This window comes from Anser anser (assembly GCF_964211835.1).
Source record: "Anser anser genome assembly, chromosome: 9".
NCBI classification, from domain to species: Eukaryota; Metazoa; Chordata; class Aves; order Anseriformes; family Anatidae; genus Anser; species Anser anser.
The window spans coordinates 25,040,699-25,063,353 of NC_139729.1; the positions used below are offsets into that span (position 1 = coordinate 25,040,699).

Sequence of the window (22,655 nt, forward strand, 5' to 3'; positions counted from 1 at the left end):
CTGATTTAAGGAGGATTACTGAGCTAAACTGTCTTTTATTGATCAGGTGTGTATAGCCTTTTAATTTTTATTTATTAGTTTTGCAGCACCTTCAATGTATTTTGAGCTACCAGACAGAAAATACATTGTCTTCAGATGCTCTCCATTGTAGGCACTGATTCTGAAAACCTGTAAGTGTTCATTTAACATAGCTGTCTGTTGTCTTAAAAATATAGCTACTGTATGCATGAGTGAGCACTAGCTTGTTTAAAAGCTCCTGAAGACTTGTTTTGAGATAGAGAAAGCATAGTCAGTTATGTATACTTGCTATAGAGAGTTCTTGATTTCTACATTTCATTTGATTAGAGAGTGCACTCAGACTTGTTGTGGGTTGTGTATGTATATATATTGTGGTAGGTATATTGATTGTTAGACATGTGAATCACAGCTAACATTTCACACTCGTATGTAAAAAAATAAATAAGTGTAATATAAGCTCAAGCTTCTGAATGCTGTGAAAGCAAGGTTGGTTTTCTTTGCACTGTAATCCGTGCTCTTTTAACTGAGACTTCAAGTGATGCACTTACTGCTTTTGTATGTATATTCATTTGTTTCTGAGAGAGGAAAGGCAAACTCAGAATTTACAAGACTGATCGATGCTCTTTACATGAAACAATCCTGGGAACACTGTGTACAAATGCAACCAGGATTGTGGTTCTTGCTCCAAAAAAAAAAAAATAAAATAGAATTTTTGGCTTGCTGAAGACAATAGGGAAATGTAGCAGTACAGATTATCCAGAACAATTTGTTCTTTCTACTTCTTTATTTCATTTCTCTACAATGTGCTGTAAAAATCAAAGTAGTGTTCCTGCCTCAGAATGCAGAAGGCCATGAAACTAGTGTTGCGAGGATGCAATGAAACTGGAAGCTGTACTTCTCTCAGAGATTACAGAGACCTGAACTTGAATTCCTTGTATAAGGGAGATGTTCGTGGCATGTTTAAGCCCTACCCTATTGTGACAAAAGAAGTTATTTGGCAACATAGTAGATCAGCAAGTAATACAGGATGGTCTTGGCACCAGTCAAATGTTTTGACTTGGTAATGAATTTTTTCGTATCTTACTGAGATGTTGGACATTTTAAAGAACCTTTTCTTTTTAAAAACACAAATGAATGTCCTTAACTGTCTTGCTGCTAAAGGATTAAGTTGCCCAAGAAGGAAATGTAATGCAGCTATGACAAGTATTTGCAAGGATGGGCTGATTTAAGACACTAATTTTGGTACTATTTATAACAGTGGTTGGTTGAGTCAAGGATAGAGTTTTTTATAATTCCATTATTATTGCAGACTTGCATCTCCATTGTGATAGACTGTGTCTTCTCTAGAATGCATGTAGTCATTTGCTTCATTTCCATGCTTTATCAGGAATGAATGCAGATGCACTGTGATTCAAAGTATGGTATGGGTTGTCATATCTTGTAGTAACTTTTGCGTGATGCAGCTGTAAGTGCCTCTTATAGCCTAATTATTTTAATGTAGAAGTTTTTTTCTGAGACATATGTCCATGTGAGACATACTGTATCCAATATTGAATAGAAATCGTAATTATTTAAACTTATTGTTAACCAGACCATTCCCATTTACAGTGCAAGTCTTAACATGTAATAATTTAGCTTATTTTGAATCTGTTTATCATTTACAATGATGAGTAATTACATAATTCATAACTATGTTGCTTTACAGATTTCAACAGCTATGTTCATATCCTTCTTGTCCTGGTGCGCATATATATATATATACACATATATATATATATTTTTTTAAGACTCCTTGTCAGTTTTTGTCTTTGTTGCTATTCTGGTCAAGCTGTATCTGTGCAAAATAGCTGGTACCTGGCTTAGATTTATTAGATTTGCTGTCAGCTGAATTACCTATTCCATTAACTAGTTATGTCTTCAATTTATTTGACACTATTGATGAAAGTGGGAAAATGGAATGGATTTCATGTGCTCATGTCAATTTTTAGAGTACAGAGAGCTGAACTGTGAGTTACAGGGTAGTTTTTGTCCCGTTAATATGACAATGTGATCCTGTTATGCAGCTGAGCTTTAAGAGTTGAGAGATCTCAGGGCAGTACCGGTGAGCGTGTGTCTCTGTGCACATGCTGCAGTCTGTTTGGGCAGGTGGAAAACGAAGACGTCGCTGGGACTTAAAATAGCCAAAGAGAGAACTGCTTGAGGTATCGGCAGAACAAATTTGGGGTATGACATTAAAACACACACACACACACACACAAAACTCATAGCGAGACTTAGCTGAAACAAGAAATTTAGTTTTTACTGATCTCTACAAGCGGTAATGAGGAACAAAGTCTGATACCTTATGCAAGGTGCGAACTCTGACCTGGCTGCCAAAGCCATCCTCTGAAAGGATTTATGTACCGATCTGCCTATGCTGAACTGAAAAATTTCCAGTGGTTGCCTAGGCTCTCATAGAAGATGTCATTAAACCTCTCCTTATTGAGAAAATAGCAGCTGAACATGCACTACAAAATGCTAATTGGGCACTGCATTATTGTGGTTTGAGCTATAGCAAGACATCGATAAAATATGCCAAACCAAGTGAATTATATTATTAGACTTCACGATTCAATCAGGAGAACAGGCATCTTATTAGAAAATTTGGCAGTTCAGTCAATGCATTATGAATCTCAGTCCCCGAGGTATATGGTAAAGCAATGACTTCTTTAATGTATGCAATCTGATCATTAAAGTATAGAAACATTTATTGAACTAGCAAAGTATGTGCTTGAAAATGGAATGAGTTCTGTCTTAAATGGCATCTCATAACAAGGATCAATAAAACACTTATGCCATATGAATCCTTAAGATGACTGTGTATCTATGAGTTGTTTTGAGCTGGTTTATTTTCTCAAGTTGGTGCAGACAACTGTATAGAAAAAACAACAGTGAAGACTGTCATTCAAGTACATTTGTTTTCATTCAGCATGATAAATGAAATCCGTTTGAAGATACTATGCACTTGAATGCATTTTAAGGCTAGGAAGGTTTTATCTGCTATTTTGTGTGTGTGTGAGGTTGGAAAAAGATTAAATATCAGTTTTGTGCGCCGTTAACTGTGCATTTAACAAGAGACAAGGAAGACAAGTGCAACACTTTCTTAGCTTTATACCTGTGTGAGCAGCTGGGAGGCAGAATTATGTGATGGGACTTGCAACCAGCAGTCTGAAGACTTGGCTCTTCTCAATTCTGCTGGTTATAGGCTGGTTTGCGTCATCTCTTGGTCAGTTACTTCTCTATGATTGTTCTTCCACTTATTTTCATCATTATAAACCATTGTTCACTAATTGAATGTTCACTGTAGCATCAAAGGCTTTATTAATGGTATTTGGAATGGTTTCTCCTTGATATTTTGCTGATCAGGATGATTACGAAATGGCTGAAGTCTTCCCATACAATTTGTTTACAGTTATGTACTATTAATCCCTGCCACAAAATTGGTGAAATATTTGATTTTGACTTTTCACAGCAGTCGAGTACAAATAACATTCACTTGTATATGGGGTTTCTTCTCATGATTATTTGATTTTTAGTTTAGATTTTTTTATATATTTATCATAGTTGTAGTGGAAAAAATACAGAAATAATCTGCAAAGAATTTATGTCAAAGAATAATAACTACTGTTCTTCTCTTTTTGTTTTGTTTTGTATCTTCACAGGGGCTGAAAACTGCAAATTTTAAATATGCATCCAAAGATGTCTATTGCTAATTTTAACATCCGTAGGATGGACTGAGAAAATCAACAAGCATTTGGGCTGTGCAGTCTCTCATTAATATGTTTTGGGTTCTGGGATGACTACTCAGAGGACATATCGAGATAAGTGTTGCAATACATTTACACAGACAAGAAAAAGCTGTCAAGAAAATTATTAATATGTGTGCTGAAAAATGCACATGAATATATATTGTAGTCAGAGTTAGTGGCATATGTAAGGATTATACATATATGTGTATAAGGGATGTGTGTGCATGTATAAATGCATATTACTTCTCAAAATTGAGAATTGATTGATTGAAATTGGAGTTGTTAATTCTCATGGCAATGACAGTCTAAAAAGACAAAAGAGAAACAGTATATAAACAATTTCTTGAAAGTCTGTAAATAATGATTTCTAACCTCACCTAGTCCTAGCTCTGTTACTCTTTCATTACAAAAGCTATTTTTAACAGTTTTTAATTGCTTATCATTTGCCACTTCCTAGTAAATCTATGAAATACTGAAGAACAGACAGATAGGAGGATTTTTGTCTTTTCCAACTGAATTTCTATTTCACATATGGATGAGAAATAAAGATTTTATGGTGTGTCTGACTGTTACTCTCATTATCTAGTATTTTTTGGGAAGAAGATACCTTCTAAGGTCTTGGTCCCTTGCACTCTAAAGGTTAGGAGGGGAGGAAAGGGGAATTCATATCATGAGGTGAATCAACAAATAACGCTCGTTTAATGTCTCAGTAGTTCTCTTAATAACATGATTGTTAATAAATGATAAGAACTGCTTTTTTATTTTTATGTTTTAAGACTTCAGTTGTGAGGAGAATTGGAAATCCTTGTTTAGAATCAAACAATTTTTTATTATGCAGTGTGGCTGCGGGTCCAGTTTCTTACAAGCTTGCATACCTACCTCCAGCCATGTCTGGTACTTTGAAACTCATACAGGACTGTGGGATACCTTCACTAAGGTTTTGCAATGAATATCTGTATAAATTTAATCCTCCATTAATACTGGATTCTGAAAATGGCTCTAGAAATGGATTAAAGTTTACAGGTAATATAATTTTGAAGGGTCAATTGTATTAAAAGAGCCACTCTTCAGATGTGGCCATAAGCTCAGCATCCAAATCAGCTTCATACAGTTATTACTGTTTGTAGGTGAATGAATATAATAGAAAAAAATAAGGAATTATTCAAATCACTGTAAGATTGCCACATAGTTATCTTAAATTCCTAGAGACAAACTGGGCATTAAACTGAAAGCTAAACATTTAATATGTGCTACTAGATATTGAAGGAAGTATCAAGGCAGTTGATTTGCCCACTTTTGCTATCATCTGCTATTTTAGACTCATCGTGCTCTTTGGAAAGCTGAATATGAAATGACGTAGGAATAATCTGGATAACCAAGATCCACGGTATTTTGTTACTGTTCAGTGACTTTGCTACTTACCATTATGGAGATGAACTATACTGAGGTAGGCACAGTTTATTAAAGTTCGTGTTAGTTCTGGCTAGCGCTAGAACTTGATTAAAATTCCAGTGCTAAGGGTCTATTAGCTAAATATTAGTTCTCAAGTCATCTGCTAAAGAAAGTTACTTATTAAAAGCATGAAAGAACCATGTTCTCCAAGGCATTATTTTAAGCAGTAGGAAATTGTGTTGAAATCTTTTTAAAGAACATTCTAACATTGCCATTTATTAATGCACAATAGCAATACACATTTCTGTTTATTCAGATTATATTCTAATAGTACTCTTACCTGAATAAATTTTGAGGTGACACACACATTTTCAAAACTGCTTATTTACTCCCGTCTTTTACTTTAACCCAGAGCTTCTGCTCCTTTTTCTCCATCCCAGAACCAGTAATGTGTTTTCTCTTTGGGAAACATGATTTTCCAGCTGTTACTCTAATCTTTCAGTCTTCTCTGCTTGCTTCCTTTTCACTCATTTCCTGTGTAGTTCTAAATGTTATCCATCCTTTAAAGTTTGGTTTGAGTTCCTGAGAACTTTTTCTGCTTCTATAGATTTGTATCCTCAAAGAGCTCTCTGCGGCAATATGCTCTTCAGATTCTCCTACTTTGCTTTCCTTTTTCTGTGCTGTTCTTCCTCTTTTCCATTTTATCCTCCTACCTTTGATCTGAGCAGCAAATATCCTTATGATATTTACAGGAGAAGTAATATTTGGATAGTTCTTTGTTTGGTATTTCCATTGGAAATATCACAAGCAGTCATGTTTCCATGATATTTCCATTGACATTAACTTCAGACTGACTTCCTTTAATCGGGCTTATGGGGGAAGAAGCTTCATATTCATTAGCAGCATTGCATGTTTGCTTTATCTTTTTAAAAATATTTTCATAAATGAATGGGGAGGAAATGATCACAATCAACTTGCTTGTCTTTATTCTGATCGAAAACTATAGCACATGTAACTTCTGCAGCTAAGTGATGTTCGTCTTCAGGAAGAATGTATTGAGGTGATTTTGATTATTATTTTTATATATATAAAATAATTCATTGAATAGTTAGTCTATCTAAATGTTATTCTTATTCCTGGAATAGTTGTTACTGCTTTTATTCTAATTTGAGGATCAAAGATTTCAGAATGGTAAAAACTTATTTTTTGCGATATTCTCTGTCTGATCACCCTTACATTTTTAACTTGTTGTTTTAGTTTCTGTTCCCTGTTGCATTGCATCTTATTTTTCCTCTAGTTTTTGATACTGGTTTTCTTTTTTCCTTCTTCTTGATGCTTGAAATTTCCTTTATTTTTTTTCAGTTTTGTACTTTTTTTTTTTTTGACAAAATCAAGCATGACAGATGTACCAGTCTACTTCCTAAAGGTAAGGAAGTTAAGAATTGCTAATTTTATATATAAAAAAATAAATAACTTATGTTTTCAAGGGAACTTTTTTTTTTTTTAAAAAAGTCTCTGAACAGCTTAAGATCAACTTAGTTCTGCAATAATTGTGTTATAACTGTGAGATAGTTACTGTAATTTTATGAAAGATAATTAGGAACTGGGGTCTTCTAGAGTCTCATGTGGAAGTTAGAGAAGATTATATAGAGAGATTTGTTGAGGAATAAAAAGGATGAGCATTTAAAAAATAATTAATTTTTTTGAAGATCAAAAGCAAAAGTTTAAAAACAAAAAATAGCAAAATCATTTCTCCTTTAAAAATTATTGGTTGTGCATGAAATGGCATAATTGAGAATTAGGAATAATTACGAATGTAGGATATTGGGTGGTAGAATGACACTCTGTCTAGCCTGTGTCTTGATGTCTCTGAATCTGCAGTAAGTAAACCTTTGACAACATTGTTCATTTTCTGTCATATACATTTTTATACTGCAAATTTTAGGACTTAAAAGAAAAAAAAAAAGAACACGGTAACCAAAAAAGTGGAAAAATAGAGAATATGCTATCTTGCTTTAGGAAGAAAGAAACTGCTGTTAAACACTCCTTTTAAAATCTATGTAGGTAGCTGAGGTACCTCAGCCTCTTTAATGAAAAGTAGCTACCTCAGAGTTAGCTACTTTAATGAAAAATTAATTATGCATAGTTTTATAAAATGCTTAACTAAAATCTTCTGTTCTTTGAGATGAGAAATAGAATGAAATAGAAAATAGTGAACATATACTGATTTCCCTGGTAGGAAATATGTTGTTCCATTTATTGAACCTGGATGACTTGAAGATGGATGACTTTATGGTGTGGGTTCTTGGGTTGGGAACTGGCAAATAGTGTGCAGAAAAATGAGTTATTCTCAAAAAATGAGCACATGGAATGGTCAAGAAAAGTTTTAAAAAAATGTCTTTATGTGAAGTTGTCTTGTGTTTTATCACCAAGTTTATTAAAAGCTTAAGCTGATAAAGAATACATTAAACCTAATGTGGACATAAATACAGGCTAAGCTTGGAAAAATAGTGTTTGATTTCATGTACTGAGAAGTTTTAACTGCAGCCCAGACAAGAGATGCCTTGTTTTAAGGCCTGATTTTTAGAGGATAATTATTCAGAATTTTCTGGATAATTACATAATTTCTTTTGGGAATGCAAAAATCATTAGCTACTATTTAACACTACTCATAGATCCACAGATTGCACATATCAGAGCTTCTAATAGTGAGGTCATTTCATGACAGCAGGCAATGGTAAGAACAGGGATGGGAAATATCTGGGAAGCTGTTACGGATGGTGGTTCTTAACTTCACTGATGATAAACAACATAGATATGCCATACATTAAATCAATATAAGGTATATCATAATCTTCAGAATAGGAATTCTGATTTTTTTTAAAAGAACACTTCAAATAAAATATTAATTTTAACAATGAGAAAGTCAGCTTGTGTGGAGACAAAAGTTTAGATTTAATTCTGAAATAAAATAAATCAATTATATTGATCAAGAAATAAGAGTAATGAATTTCTGCATTTAAAATTTGCATCTGCAGTGTGCTATGCCTAGAAGAACGGTTATGTGGAGTTAGGACATGTGGGTTCTGTTCTTGGCATTTTCACAGAATTACCGAATTTCTGTAAGTCAGTCATTTAATTTCTATAGTTAAGGAAAACATCTTCTCTACTTCATAGGAATGTGAAGTGAATATTAATTAATGATTGTGGGGTGCCAGGAGTAATGTTGGCTGTACAAATGTTTAACTAAATCAAGGTTTTAGGACACACATTTGCATAAAACTATACTAGAAAATTAGTTAGAGCCAGCCATGAAGCATCTTTTCGATTCTGGATAACGTTTTACCTTAATTTGCACCTGGCAGAATTTATAGGCACAAATGGATTATAAGGTGGGTAAAATATCTCCCAGTTCAAATGTAAGATGCATCTTACTGTAGCAGGTGTTCAGACAAATATCAGTGAATCAAAATACGCATAAAACCATACAGCCTGTTTGAGGTTTCTCACATTTTTCCGATTGACTTTGACAGGTTTTCAATTGCTTTTTTAGAAATGGTAGTGTCCTGTGATGAATGGCATCTAGCTAACAACATAGCCCTATTTTTACCCCCAGCTCACTGAAACATGAATTCAAATTACATAGGAAAAAAAAAAAGATTAGAAAGGAAGATTAAAATATTTTGCAATATTCAAACTGGGAGGTCTTTTGCAGAACAGGAGTTCCAATTTCTTTTCTTTTCTTTCTTTCTTTCTTTTTTTTTTTTTTTTCAAAATTGCTTTGGAATTTTGCTTTAACATTTGCTTAGTACTTTTAAAGCTTCTCAAAACCCACAGGAGCACAAACAGTTCACCTGAATACCTAGCCATTAGGAGGAATGCTTGAAGGAGGCTGTTAAGGAGAAGGGGCACTGTTTTTCCAGAACAGTTTGGGAAAATCTCATTATATAGAGAGAAGGTAAGGATCTTCTTGAAGCCTGGATACTAAGGAGCTGTGATGGCTGAGGCTGAAGATCCTCCTGACTCTGAGATACTTCTGTCTCTTTAGCAAACTGAGCAGATACCAAACTGAGGGGAGAGTTTTCAATGTCAGGTGTCAGCTGCCTTTAGTTTATTTGAAAATTCTACCACAATGATAACTGTCATGTACTATGTCTTGATTTCGGCATCAGAAGTTTTCATTGTAACAGAGAATTGTTTAGACATTAATTAATGAAGCTTGGCTTCCTGCAGATTTGCATCTAATAACTGACTGACATTGAAATATGAGAAGCCATAGTGTCTTAATTCCACTGCCTTCTGCAGTTGGGACTCTGCCATGTGGATTGGATTCTTCATGTAACTACACAATAACTTTTTTTATTTTTAACGAGAAGCAAATTATGTTCCTATACTTTTAATCTGACAGATCTGACTGAAAATGGCTAACAGTTCCAAAAATTCCTTCTGAACCCACATGCAGCCCACAGACCTTGTTTGTCAAGAAAAGTCAGCCTTAGTATTAGCTCATTTTTTCACTTTTTTTTTTTTTTTTTTGCTTCTTGTTAATTCAGTCACCCTCAATGATGAAGTAAGCCCCAATATCTGCTCTTTGATACGCGTTGCAATGGCTTACCTATTTCTTTTCTATTTGGAGTGTTTCAGCCTTGGATGTTCATTTTCATTAGCCAGCATGTAGAATGGTGAAAAAGGATAAATGCTGTGAATTTGTTTTCAGGTAATCTGTCCTGAGCATTTTATTGGCAGCATGATATAATTCAGAATCAGGAAATACTTGTGAAAGTCATGAGTGACAGGGACTGTGTTTATTCATCAGGAATATAAATGTCAGTGACAGGAGAACTGTTTTAAATGCCCCACCTATTTTGACAAAGTTGTGACAGCCATACCAGGTTCATGAGGCCTGTAAACTTATAGGGCAGCTTAATTAATTAATTAAGGCAAAGAAAAAATTGTATTTGGGAAAATCATAGAAGTGAATAAGCTGAATATAGTGCTTTGACAAGTTACTCTGAACTTGGTCCTTTTCTTAAGCCATCTAGTCTTCGGCTGATCACTTCGCCATCTTGTATTTCAAGAGCGTGTCTGCACCCGAGAATGAGATTTCCATGCAGTAACTCTGTCCTGGTTGCTTTCTTTATAAAACACCTGCAGACAGTGCCGCTATGGTAGGATCCTTCCCCTGGGACTGCCTCCAGTGAAACTGAAGAGATCAAGGTCATAGGGCATCTAAAGAGCTTACACTCTCTCTTTACCTCCATAGGAAAGTACCCCGTAAACTGCTATCATAAATTTTAAACTTCTGAGTGGAAGGATGCCCAGGATGCCTTTGATCAGATTAGTCTACGTAAAAATTCCTTTTTACCAAAAAGAAGTGCTGAAAGCTATTTTTAGACACGCTTAAATCAAAAAAAAAAAAAATCATTAGAAAAAAATAGCAACAACACTATTTTTGTCAGAAATGAAGAAATGGCAAAACAAAACTCCTCTAAGTTGTAATTTAAGAAGGAAAACCAAATAAATAAATAAATAAATAAATCTAGCACTGCACTGTAACAGGATTTCCTTATCAAACACTTTCCAGATGCTGTAACTGTCATTTAGGCCATGCCAGTGACTGGTATCATGCCAACCTAATACAAGTTGGTTCCACTTGTCACCCTTTCAATTTCCCAGCTGGACCCAGTTTTAAAGGGCATATTAGCATTATCAAAGTAATCTTTAAGACGTGTACTGGCTTTCTTTTAAATCTGCTTTGTTTCTAAATCATATTAGTGGGGAGAAAAAATGAAATGCTGGAAAGATAAAAGGGATATTATTATTTTTGTATGCTCTCAAACTAAGTGCATTCTCTTCTTCTTTCAAAAGAATATGAAATATCCAACACATGACAATTGAAAACACTTTATTAAAGTGTTCGAGAATCCTTTTTTTCAGTCAGAAATTCAATTAATATATACCCCCAGTTATTAAAATAATGCTCATTAAATTAGCTGAAAAATATTATTGCTTCTTAACTTTTCTAGAGTTTTTAGAGATGCTGGATGGAAAGTATTGTGCGGAAGATAAATATTTATGCACAAAACAATATTTTCTTTAATTCTGTCAAAGACTATGACATGTTGGAACAGTATTTCTGTTAATCCATTATGCATGTATTTAGAGCAACTCAGCTCTGTTAAAGTTGAGCACAGACCTTTATCAGACCTTTATTATTGGTAACCTCAGTGAGAGAGATATCCAGCTTCTGGCATTGCTTTATTTATTGTCTGTTGTGTTGGCAGCACCTGTGAACTAGGTGACTCAAAAGATCTGATTCGGTTGTTGGTTTTGATTTTTTTTTCTATAGTTTCAGTTAATACAATTGTTGTTACAAGTTATTTCACAATGTGTGACTGCCAAGAGAGCTCTGTGAAATAGCTTATGGAAACAAGACCCTGTTCTTTCTTTAAAATTTTACACGCTGAAATAATGGAGAATTACAAAAATTGAAAAGCAATGGCTGTCTAAATGCTCTCAACAAAAAAGAAGAATAAGGTCGCATAAATACCTTAGTAACAGAAGCTATTCTCTGCTTTTCCATCTATCCTCTCTCTCTTTTTAAACTCTGTCTAAAATTAATTTTGCTAGGCTTTTTGTAAGACCTTTTTGAAATTGCAGTTGTGGGGAGGCCTTTTTGATAGCGTGGTTCCGTTCAGATAATATATTTGCTCTCCTTTCTTCAGTTCTTACTGAGATAATTAATGGAAATCTTTTGGTTACCCAGAGGCATTATTAGAGGTATTATTCATAAATATCAAGGCTTGCAGTTTAAAAGAAACTGAAAATAGCACTGGAGACAGGAAGTGTCATCTGAAAAGAAATGATGAACAGAGTAGACTCCATGCAGCAACCATCAAGAAAATTGCTGCAACCAGAGCAGTTCAGTGCAAGTATATTCTGTGAACACAACCAGAAAGGAGCTAAGTCCTCTGTTTGTTCTTCCTGATAGGTGAATGAGTTGATGTTTAAACTAAAGGCTGTTGGAGGAGTGGATGTAATGAGATGGAGGTTATACTGGGGTGAGAAATGTACCTTTTAATTGCAGTAAAGTAGTCACATAAAATTCAATAGTCTAATAAAAGGTGGAAGGGAAGAAAAACACCTGCCTTCACTTAAACAGATGGCAATAAAAAGTAATCTGTCCCCCCAAGCTATAGTCTATGCTCTGTGTGTAACTCTGAAGTGCAAGAGTAACTCCATGGTCATCTGCTGTGTGGCAATTTTTGCCCTGTGAGCCAAGGCATGCATATTCTCTACTTAGTTCACCCATTTTCTGTCTTTTTTGCCCTTGTAAATAGGAAGAAATTAGTAAAACTCCTCAGAAATTACTGCAAAACTCTGAATTTCACTTCTATAATAATTTAAGGTTCCACATTTTTGTCAATTCTGTATTGACATTCACATTGTGATGACTACAAGACTTTAATCTTTCCCCCGTTCCCCTTTCTTTTCCTTTTTTTCCTGATTGTATCCAAATGATCTATTCCCATCCTTTATAAAATATCCTCTTCTCCTAATTATTTTATAGTCAGAGAGGCTCCTGGTGTGGCTGGCTATGCAGCTGCACACATACATTCACCAGCACAGCGCAGGATGGTGAGTCACATTTGGAAAGGGAAGAGGATGCCGACCTCTTCAGCTGATGCAAGTGGTATTGCTGCTGAATTTCCTACCACAGACTCACCCTCCCATTACTTTCCTCCAGGCATTCCCTTCTTCCCCTCCTCTGGGCATTAACCTCTGATTCTTTCTGAAAGCCATGCTCTTGGCAAGAAAACAAATTGTTGCTTTCTTTATTTTAATCTTTCCTGTCACTTTTCAGGTCATTTAATGGTGCAAAATTTTATTTCATCTTTCTATCCACATATAAAATTATCTAGCTAAAGGCTGCTACATTTATCTGCTCTATTGTATCGTCATACTTTAAGTATCTTGAAGTCAGTGTGGTTTTGCCAGGAAAATACTAACACTGATAAATATTAGTAACATTTGGTCTCACTTTTACTGGACTAAATTTAGAGAAATTGGATTCCTAGAAAACAGATAGGAAATCCCCTGATTAGCTCTGCAGCATTGAGTCACATCTGATCAAAAATATACAGTTTCCCTTACTATTAGTTTTTAAAGCAGTTTTGTACATTTTCAGTTTTCCCTTTAAGAAGTATGAGGAATTTGAAATTAAGGTGCCACAGGTCAATTAAAGATTAATAGAATTAGTGGTGTTTGATAAAAATATTACACAGTTACTCATTATTAAATTCGCAGATGCAAATTCTGTTCCCATCAAAGATGATGCTTCAGTTTAATTAATTTTAATTTATGGAGTATGCTGGATGGCACTGCATGAGTGGGCATATATTTGCTCAGCAATATTACCTCTTAAATGCCACTCTGGAGGCCGGCGATCTGAATGGTTTTGCGTCATCACACACAACTTTTTCACCCAACACAGTAAAAATTAATTTTAAAGAACTATCACATTAATCTAAAGGCGCTCTTGTATTTTTAGAGCAGGCATCTTAATCTGCCTAAAAGACAAAAATCAGTGCATCTGTTAGCACATTTGAGCAATACATTATGAGTAGGTGCCAATAGTTACCACAGAGACAATTTCATATTGCCTTGATTACATTTGAATACTACTTGTTCTCCTGAGAGCCTGCTTGGATTAGTTTTAAAATATTGCTCATATCCTACCTAGGAAAGGTGAAACTCACTGTTGCTGGGAAGGTTGATGCACCCTGTATTTGCCTTTAGAGAGCTACTGTTTATTAAATTACACACAAACCGCTGCACTGGCAGCAAGCATTTTCTCCTCAGTTTAGCCCTGCAGTACATGATCATAAATTTCAGAGAATATCTTGCCAAGGTAACCATCAGTCCTGTGTATCAGGCAGCAGAATCTAATTTTGTCTGCAGCTTTGATGATGTCGATCCCTATCACATCACTCAGCACGTAAGCTTTTCTCTAAGTTCCAGAGCCATGTGTGATCCCTCATGATTTCTACTTACATTTCAGAAGGATTTATTCTAGATGTGGGATGAGACGAGACTGAACTCAACTATATTATGGATTACAGAGCCGGAGAGCATTTGAGGGATGCGTGGGTGGGGAGAGGAGACATTTGTTTGCTGATTCTGAACATTACTGTACCAAACAGTTTAGTTTCTGAGATGTGTGGCAGCGTTACATACAGCAGATCATAATACATACAGAATGTTTGGGTCAATGGAAGGGCCTGTTTTCTTGAAATGTGGTAAGGGTTGCTGCTTCCCTGTCTTCAGCTGCAGCTGAAATACAGTAGTGGTGCCCCCTGACAGAAGTCTGAAGGCTGTGATTTTGTGTGGAGGGTCAAAAAGAGAGGAACGACTCAATCTCTATCAAGCTGTGCATTTGTATGTGCGCGGTGGATGAGTGATTTTCTTTTTATAGTTCTTTTAATGTTTATGCTTCCGTTTGCTTTCTCATCGCATAAATAGCGGCAGGTCAAGTCAGTGAGTGGATGGAAGAGTAAAAACGTCTGCCTGGGTCTGGCTGGGCAGCTCACTGCTGAGGTTTGTTTACGTATGAGGATACTCTGTCTGGCTCAGAATGGACCACGATCTGCAGAGAGCTGATACTTCCCCTCAAGATGTTTGCCCCGTATGTCTGTGTTATGCCTTAATTTCCACTATCCACCTCCTCCTGGCTTCCAGTTGCAGACAGGATGACCGATTAGATGGATCTTTGGTCACAGCCATTCTCCTGCTTTCTCCCTCTTACGAGAATGAGAGCAGGGAGAATTCACACGGAGATTTGTAAACTGAGGTTTCTAAACCAAGCTGTTAGAAGGGTACACAAAATTTGCTTTTGATGTTGGTTTTGGATGCCTTTGTGCAGCTGGGATGCGGCAGGGGCCCAGTTCAGAGAAGCACTTCTCAGTCTGCAGCAGCCACCTCAGCTCTCATTTCCCTCATGGAATGCAAATAATTCTGAAAGGATTTTCTCCCTGGAACCCTTGCCGTAACAGCATTTCAGTGTGTATTTTTGTCTATCTGCGTGTCTCAGTGTCCAAAGAACAGGCGTGGTTCTGCTCCTCTTCCTAGTGCCAGTCCTTGTGTTTGTCTTCAGCCTTCTTGTGAACTGGCCAGACCATTGCTCTTGACTCTCTCTTGTTCCAAGCTGTGCTATGTAGAAAATGCCGGAAAGTTTAGAGACTGAAACAGAGGATGATTAGAAAAGAACAGAACTTTTATAGCAGCCAGTGCTAGTCACCTGGTAGTCAAGAATGATGTTGGGCAAATAAAGTAGTGCTCGGTCAGTTCAGAGCAGCAGAAAACAAGAGTTTAAATTTGCCATATGTCCCGTTCCAACATACAAAAGAAATTTGCATACAAAATGAAGGGTAGAGTCAGCAGAGACTGATTTTTGGAGACTAGAGAGCAGGAAAAGCGTTGGGAGGTACTCTCTGAAGAAAAACCGGAGTACTTGCTGGAGTGGGCAGATGGTACCGAATCCAGGGCAGTAAATGTTGAATCCGTTACCTGAATGTTTGCAGTCTCATAAAAAACAAAACAAAACCTCTCTTTTGTAGGTGAGAGCTGTACAGCGCCGAGATCTTATATTAATGCCAAAACATAAACACAGAATTTTAGGCTTAGCATGCTTTCTTCATCAGTACAGAGTTTTTCAAAGTTTTCAAAGGACTGGCTGAAGCAACTCTACATTGATCTTAATTTATTTGTTTTTCTAATTGTTTTTCGACTGGGTAGGAAAAATATATGAATAGAGTAATAGTAATGATAGAATAATGAAAAGTGAATGGTTGCATTGCCACACAAGGTGAGGTGGCACTGTCCAAAGACATGCATTATCTCAGTGCAATCCCTAAGGAAGTCACAAGGGTTGCGTTTTGGTTGGCTTGAAATTTGGCTAGAAGTAAGGTACGTCAGGTCCACTCTCACCAGGCAGCTGACAGCAGCTTTAACAGAAACAAAAGAGTCTTCAAATATCTTCAGCTGGAATGAGAATCGCTTTTCTCTTTCCTTCTTTCCCTAAGCCCTAGGGATCTGGAAGTCCTAGAAAAGACCACGGAATACCTGGAGTATTCTGCAGTCGGGTGTAGTTGTAGACATGTAGACAAGCACCTGTTGGCTGAGAGAGGAAAAAATAGAAAAAGGCTAGTGCTTCTGTCCTTTTCTCCAAAGTTCGTAATTAGAATTCTCTTCTGTGGTCTCATCCTATAAATATTTTAATACATGGTTATCAGTCTGGATTCTCTCTTTTTTTTTTTTTTTTGGTCTGTCTTGTCTTAACTTACCACTTACAAAAGTGAAAAACCAGCTATGAAGCAGAGCCTGCAGATACTTATCTCACCGAGTATTTTTGTAACTCTGTTGGGCTTGCACTCTTGGTGTTAATTGAATAATAGCATCAGGATGGCTGGGTCTGTGCCCCAGTTTCTGCCTTTCTCCACTCTGCACCTAATGAATGATATTAAGCTCACAAAGGAGGGCAGATCTAAGGGCCCAGAGGCAGTGAGTTCACTAGCTTAGGGGACTGTAATTGTTGCAGTTCAAAATGCTATCGTATATCTTGCTACTGCTAATTTGAAGCGGTGGATTTTACTGCTGGCCAGCAGCAAACTGCTTTGGGTACTGAATAACAGCTCCTTATCTCCAGATTCACAGATGGATTTGTGGATGTCCCACTTCTGATGGTTAGCATTGAATAGCAAGTTTTGTAAATGATTCTTGGCAGGAGTATTCATTACATTTCTATTGAGATTTATCTCCACAGCTGAGTTTTCCTTTCCTTTTTTTTCTTTTTTTTTTTTCTCTCTCTACCATGTAATTAAATGGGTGACCATCCTATGCAGAAGGAAATGCTTCTATTGAAGATGAAAAGAACTGAGAGTGAAGCCAGCTACACACAGCATTAGGTTTTAAGCCAGCTTCACTTCAATTTTCAGTGAAAATGAGAAAAAATACATAGATGTGACATACTCCCAGTCACATGGTATTTTTTGAAAATACATGGTATTTTCATAAAAGACATGCGCATAAATACGTTGCATTCTTATAACAACCTTTTGGACTGGAAACAGGTCCTTTCCCTTAGAGGAAACAAATGTTCTCAGTTTCTAACATTAGGTAATGAAAGCATATCTGTTGCTCTGCTGATGGCAGTAAATATTTCCTGTAGCGTTCTCTATTGCCATTTTAATGGCAGTACTCCCAAAGCTGACTAGACACTGCATTTTGAAACTGTTCAGAGAGACACTCTATTGATTGGAGAACCCAGCTATATTCGACAAGTTTATAAAAATGTGTCTGTGAATCCATATTCTCTTGAACTGTTTTGAAAATGTAAATATTTGGAATAAGCAAAACGACCTGAGTATCATTTAAGCTGTGCTTCTACCCATAGCTGACATATCAATTTTTTTGCTAAGAGGAAACTGAAAAAGAGATTTTTGACTCAGGAGAATGTTTTCTAAATCCTGGAAGAGTCACTGTGGACTTTCCTGGCTTTATTGGAAGCTGTTTTGGAACTCCAAATTTATGAGTGTGGGGTTTTATTTGTTTGTCTTAATTTATTTTTTTTCCATCCACCTTCCTCCCCCTCTCATTTTTATTTTTATTTTTTATTATTATTTTTTTCATGTGTTTGTTCTGGTGCATAGGGGCAAATAAAGTTAAACAAGTTATTCCAAGATGTGCTGCTTAACAATGTGGAATATTTTCAGAATAAAAAAAAGCCATCATGCTGCTCTTCTGGTGATATTTGTAGCTGCATAACTTATAACTTGCCTGTCTCATATCTTTCCACAATGGATGAAAAGAAGTTTGATGCTATATTTTCTGCGAAGTGTTGGTGAACAACACTGGTAACACTTTTTATGATCTTATTTCTACATAAGTCTTTCTGATAGCCAATGAAATATTTATTCAAAGGTTAGGGACATTGCCCATGGAATTCAAATTCTGTAAGTAAAAGCGGATCATTAGCTTTTTTATTTCTTTTATTTCTTTGTATATATGTATATTTATTATCAATTATGAACACACTACTTCATAGTTAAAATATTTAGCCTGTGCTCATCAGAAAACTGTACTCAGCTGTGAGTCATATGTAATTTGCCAATAGGTGGCATGAGTGCATTGCTAAGTTTTGCAGGTGTAAACTGCAAATAACCGCTTATATTTAACTTTCTGAAGATGCTTCAGAAAGCACTGTCTGTCATGTTGGCAATCACCAGTTCCTGTATACTAACATCTGGCTGAAATCTGCAGCATGAGTACTGCATGTTGTTGATGATGATGAAGTATTTTTCTTATGGAAATAATACGGAACAAATAAATGTAAGTTAATGCATAATAGTTAAATGGAAAAAGGATGACCTGAAATCATTCAAGACTGAGTCCTCATAACCACACTGCAGCATCACATTAAAAAAAAAAAAAAAAAAAGGCAGTAGCATTTTCTTATTAATTAAAAAAACATTAATTTGTACCTTTGGAGCTGAGGGGGTGGGGAGCACCGGGGGGAGCTCAAACCATTTTAATAAAGGTTCAAAGCCTGCCCAATGGAATTGGAAAAAAAATTTAAGTCCATTTTAAATTATGCAGCAGTTTGAGAATCAATCTCTCCTGAGCATAGGTAAGAGAAATTTATTTAGGGAGGTTTAGGGTTTGTTTGTTTGGTTTTCTTTAGGTTCAGGGCAGGGAAGTGGAGGTGGTGTGGTAATTTATACGGAGCTGTAAATGTTGCAGTCCTACCTCAGCTTCAGACTTGAATCCATCCTGAGGGACTCTCCCAGCCTCATCTGGTGGCTCTGACCAAACCCTACCCTGAAGGCCGAAGTAGTTCATTGTCCCCTTCTGCCCTAAGCATTAGCACCATACTGACCTGAAGGCACTTATTTCATACTGGCGCACTCAGTGCTAGGTTTAGAATGTAGAGTTGAGAAAACATTTACAAAAACATAAGCAGAATGAAATATTGCCTTTTCTTGTACTTTTTTTTTTTCTTTTTTTCCTTTCCCCTGGAACTTTCTCAAGTGTTTACTAGTTGAGATTTGTCCATACTGGCTAACATTCTAAATATGAATTATCTGTTGAAGAGCAGCTATGAGCCTGCACAAATTCTCATTTGAAGTTCTTCACCCTCTGTTGTGCAAGTGGTCAATTAGGTGATTATAACTATCCATCTGCCTCTGCAGCCTATGAATTGATTTGTGGTGTAAGAACGTGGACAAAGTGTTTGGGAAGTGCCCATATAATGACTTTGATACTTGCCCACTGCTCCATTTCTTCACAGACCAGGTAATTATCCTGCATTTGTTGATTCAAAATGTGTGATTAGGAAAGGGACATTCCGTGAGTTAAAACAGGTGTGGGTACAGCATAGCCCATTTTTGTCATATGTGCAAACTGGCAACCTTCGCAATGGCAACATCCACTCCTTTAAACGTATACATTTACTTTTCCCGTCTTGGAACATTATAATAGTATTCAACTTTTCATAGCAATTTCATACAATGCACCTTAGAACTGTTCAAGATTTTTTATTGTAGTAGCTTTTTTTTTTTTAGCAACAGTGTCTGGATTTCTGCTGCTTTGCATGAAAATTTTCCTGTCTGTTCTCGTTACATAGAGTTGATTCTGCAGTAGAATAGTCCCAGCCAAGCCAAGCTGTAGATCTATGTCAGTTATGTAACACCCTGAAGCTGGATCTTTTTGTTATTAATAGCATTTCCCCATGTCTTTAGGGAAGGGCAGAGAAAAGGTGTTGCTTAGATGTTTCCATTTTCTCCCTCTCCTTGCTTCCTTCAGTTTGCTCAGATCCCAGACTCTAAAGATATCCAAACAATTGGTGTCCATCAGTCTGAAAAAATGAGTTAGGAATATAATATAATAGCTTAATATTTGTAACTGCTCTGTATTGAGTTTATCACACAAAGTGAGTATGATAGGCAGTGTATATAACACAGTGTCTGAAAATATTCTTTCAACAAAGGCTGAATTCATGAGAGACAAATGACCGAATAAGTTAGCAGTAACACCCAATGTGTTTTTGACAGCTGTATGAGTTAGAGTTGGGAGGTGTACTTCAAATACACTAATTGATAGTCTTTGCTTTTGTGAGAGCAATTTTTTTTTTTGTCCCATTAATCACAGGGCAATGAGCTACCACTTATGTTCTCAGCTCTATCTTACTTGGTCTTCTTTGAAATGAGAATGAAATACTGCTTTAAACAGAGAGGGCAACAGGTGGTCTTCAGGTACTTTTTGTCCAGATGTTGTTAACAGTAGAGTAGACGGAACAGAAAACAGTGCCCATAAGGAATCTAGAAACATCTCCTCAATACATACAAGATTTCCATCTCCACATGGTAGAAATAATAGCTCTAAAATAAATATGAATTATCATCATTCGTCTCAGTGGGATGTTGATTTTTGAAGTCTAAGTGCTGAGTTTAACTTTTTCTATTTTTGGTCAGTTTAAAATGAGAATTTTTTGAGATAGTTTTGAATAGGAAATATCCATGAAGTTTTTAGCCAAAAAAAATCATTAAAATTATAATAAAAATAAATTTGCTGGAGATCATTATTCTGGGCATGTTATCTGTATTTAGTGTTAAAGACTCACAGCCTTTGCTCTCCTACCCCCAAAAGCCTAGCAGCAAGGGGCAAGGTAGAACAGAATTAGATAATTCTTCAAAACAGTGTTTTCCCTAATGTACCATGCAAAATGAAAGTTAATGAGACACAGGTTGGTTCAATTAAAATTTTGACATATTGAGGATATATTTTTTTCCTTGTTCGGTTTTTTCCTTGTAAACTATTTTCTGCTTTTATTCCTTTTTAAGTTGATTTTTGATAAGTTGATGTATGGTTTCCACAGGTAGGAGACTTGAATTGAGAGAACTCTATAATCCATGGAAACTGAGTATTTTTTTGTTTCCTTCAACAAAAATCTTATGTGTCTTGAGCTTAAAAAGTGTTAGCTAAAATGTATGCTGACATCTTTATAATACTAGCATCTGTTTATGTGGAGCCAAAATGTAATATATTGATTATATGGAAGACTATTTAAATCAGTGGCATAACTGTGTTCAGCTTCCTCATTTAACCAAAATTCTTTGTTCTTCATAGTTATTGTGATTTAATATGGGAGGCGTCTAAGAACCACACAGCCATTTGCTCACCCCCTTATCTTTCGTGGGATGGGGAAGGAAACTGAAAAGAAAAATGCAAGAACTTGTGGGTTGAGGTAAGGACAGTTTAATGGGTAAGAAGAATAGGAGGAAAAAAGAAGAGAATTCAGGCCTTGGTGCTGTGCTGAGGATTATGTCTGGCCTTCTGTGTTATGTGGAAAGAAACTGGGGACCTTCTGTTTCCCACCTAGTAAGCACTAAGTCTGTAGATCTAGGCATAATGGCAAGCTGGTGTTTTTGAATGATGTCAGTAACCATAATTCTATTTAATTTTTCTAACCTTTCCATCATCTGCGCTATTCTTCTTAATGTGAATTTAATGTCACCTCATAACATAGAAGACAGAAGTAAAATATTCCTTCTCCTGAAGATACTGAAACTTTGCGCTGAAACAATTTACTGGTCCTCTTGCAATTACTTTGCTTTTGTTGTGTATGGGCTTGAGTGAAAAATTGCACCAGGTCCATACCTACTGCTAGCCGGTGTGGTGTCAGTGACTTCAGCAGCTGAGTTAGGGCTGTTCATACCACTGGAATCACTGGCCCGTGGACCGAGCCCACTCGTTCGGTGGAAAAATACTGGCGTGAGCCCCGTACTGCAGGTTCGGCTTGCAGACAGTCAAGGCAATACTAAGACATTTTTAGAAAAATCAGTGCCTGGGAGACAAAACTTGACACCCACCATCTTCTACAGCAGTCGTGTTCCAAAGAGGGCCGATGTGAGCTGGCGCAGCACCTGCCAGGGGGCACGCTGATCTGAGCTGCTCAGCATCCCCCGGGAGCCGGTGGGGATGCGCCCGGATGGGAAACAGCTCCCTGCAAGAAAACAGTGGCGTAACGTGACCTGGTGCTTGAAAAACAAAGTGAAGCAGGGGTTTTATTTGTCTCTGTTAAGCCTCCTGCTGCAAATTTATAGGCTTTTTAACTTGCTGTGCTACCTGTCAGTCTCTGAACAGATGCACAGCCTTCAGGCTCTTGGCGCTTGCCAGCAACTGGCATCCTGCTGGGAACCGTGGGAGGACTTTCAGTATGAAGCAGGGCAACCTAATAATAGCACAGGAATGCATTGAAACCAGTGCTTGCACAAAGGAGGAGAGAAGGCTAACCTGTAGTTTGGCTCTTTTTTTTCAGCTAGCAGGAGGATGTATAGCGAAAAACCGTAGGCCATTGTCTTGAGCACTTGCTTAACAGCAGGATGGTGAATACCTTGGCCA

General features: G+C 36.6%; 1 long non-coding RNA gene across 1 annotated transcript in view; it reads left to right on the plus strand.

Annotated features, from left to right (window-relative positions):
• LOC310904007 overlaps positions 1 to 22,655 on the plus strand; it is a 136,306-nt gene that overhangs the window by 11,439 nt on the left and 102,212 nt on the right. The window contains exons 3-5 of the long non-coding RNA XR_014587977.1: positions 3,720 to 5,253; positions 6,205 to 6,258; positions 19,445 to 21,498. This is a non-coding gene — a long non-coding RNA (uncharacterized lncRNA). The remainder of the gene's footprint in view (positions 1 to 3,719; positions 5,254 to 6,204; positions 6,259 to 19,444; positions 21,499 to 22,655) is intronic.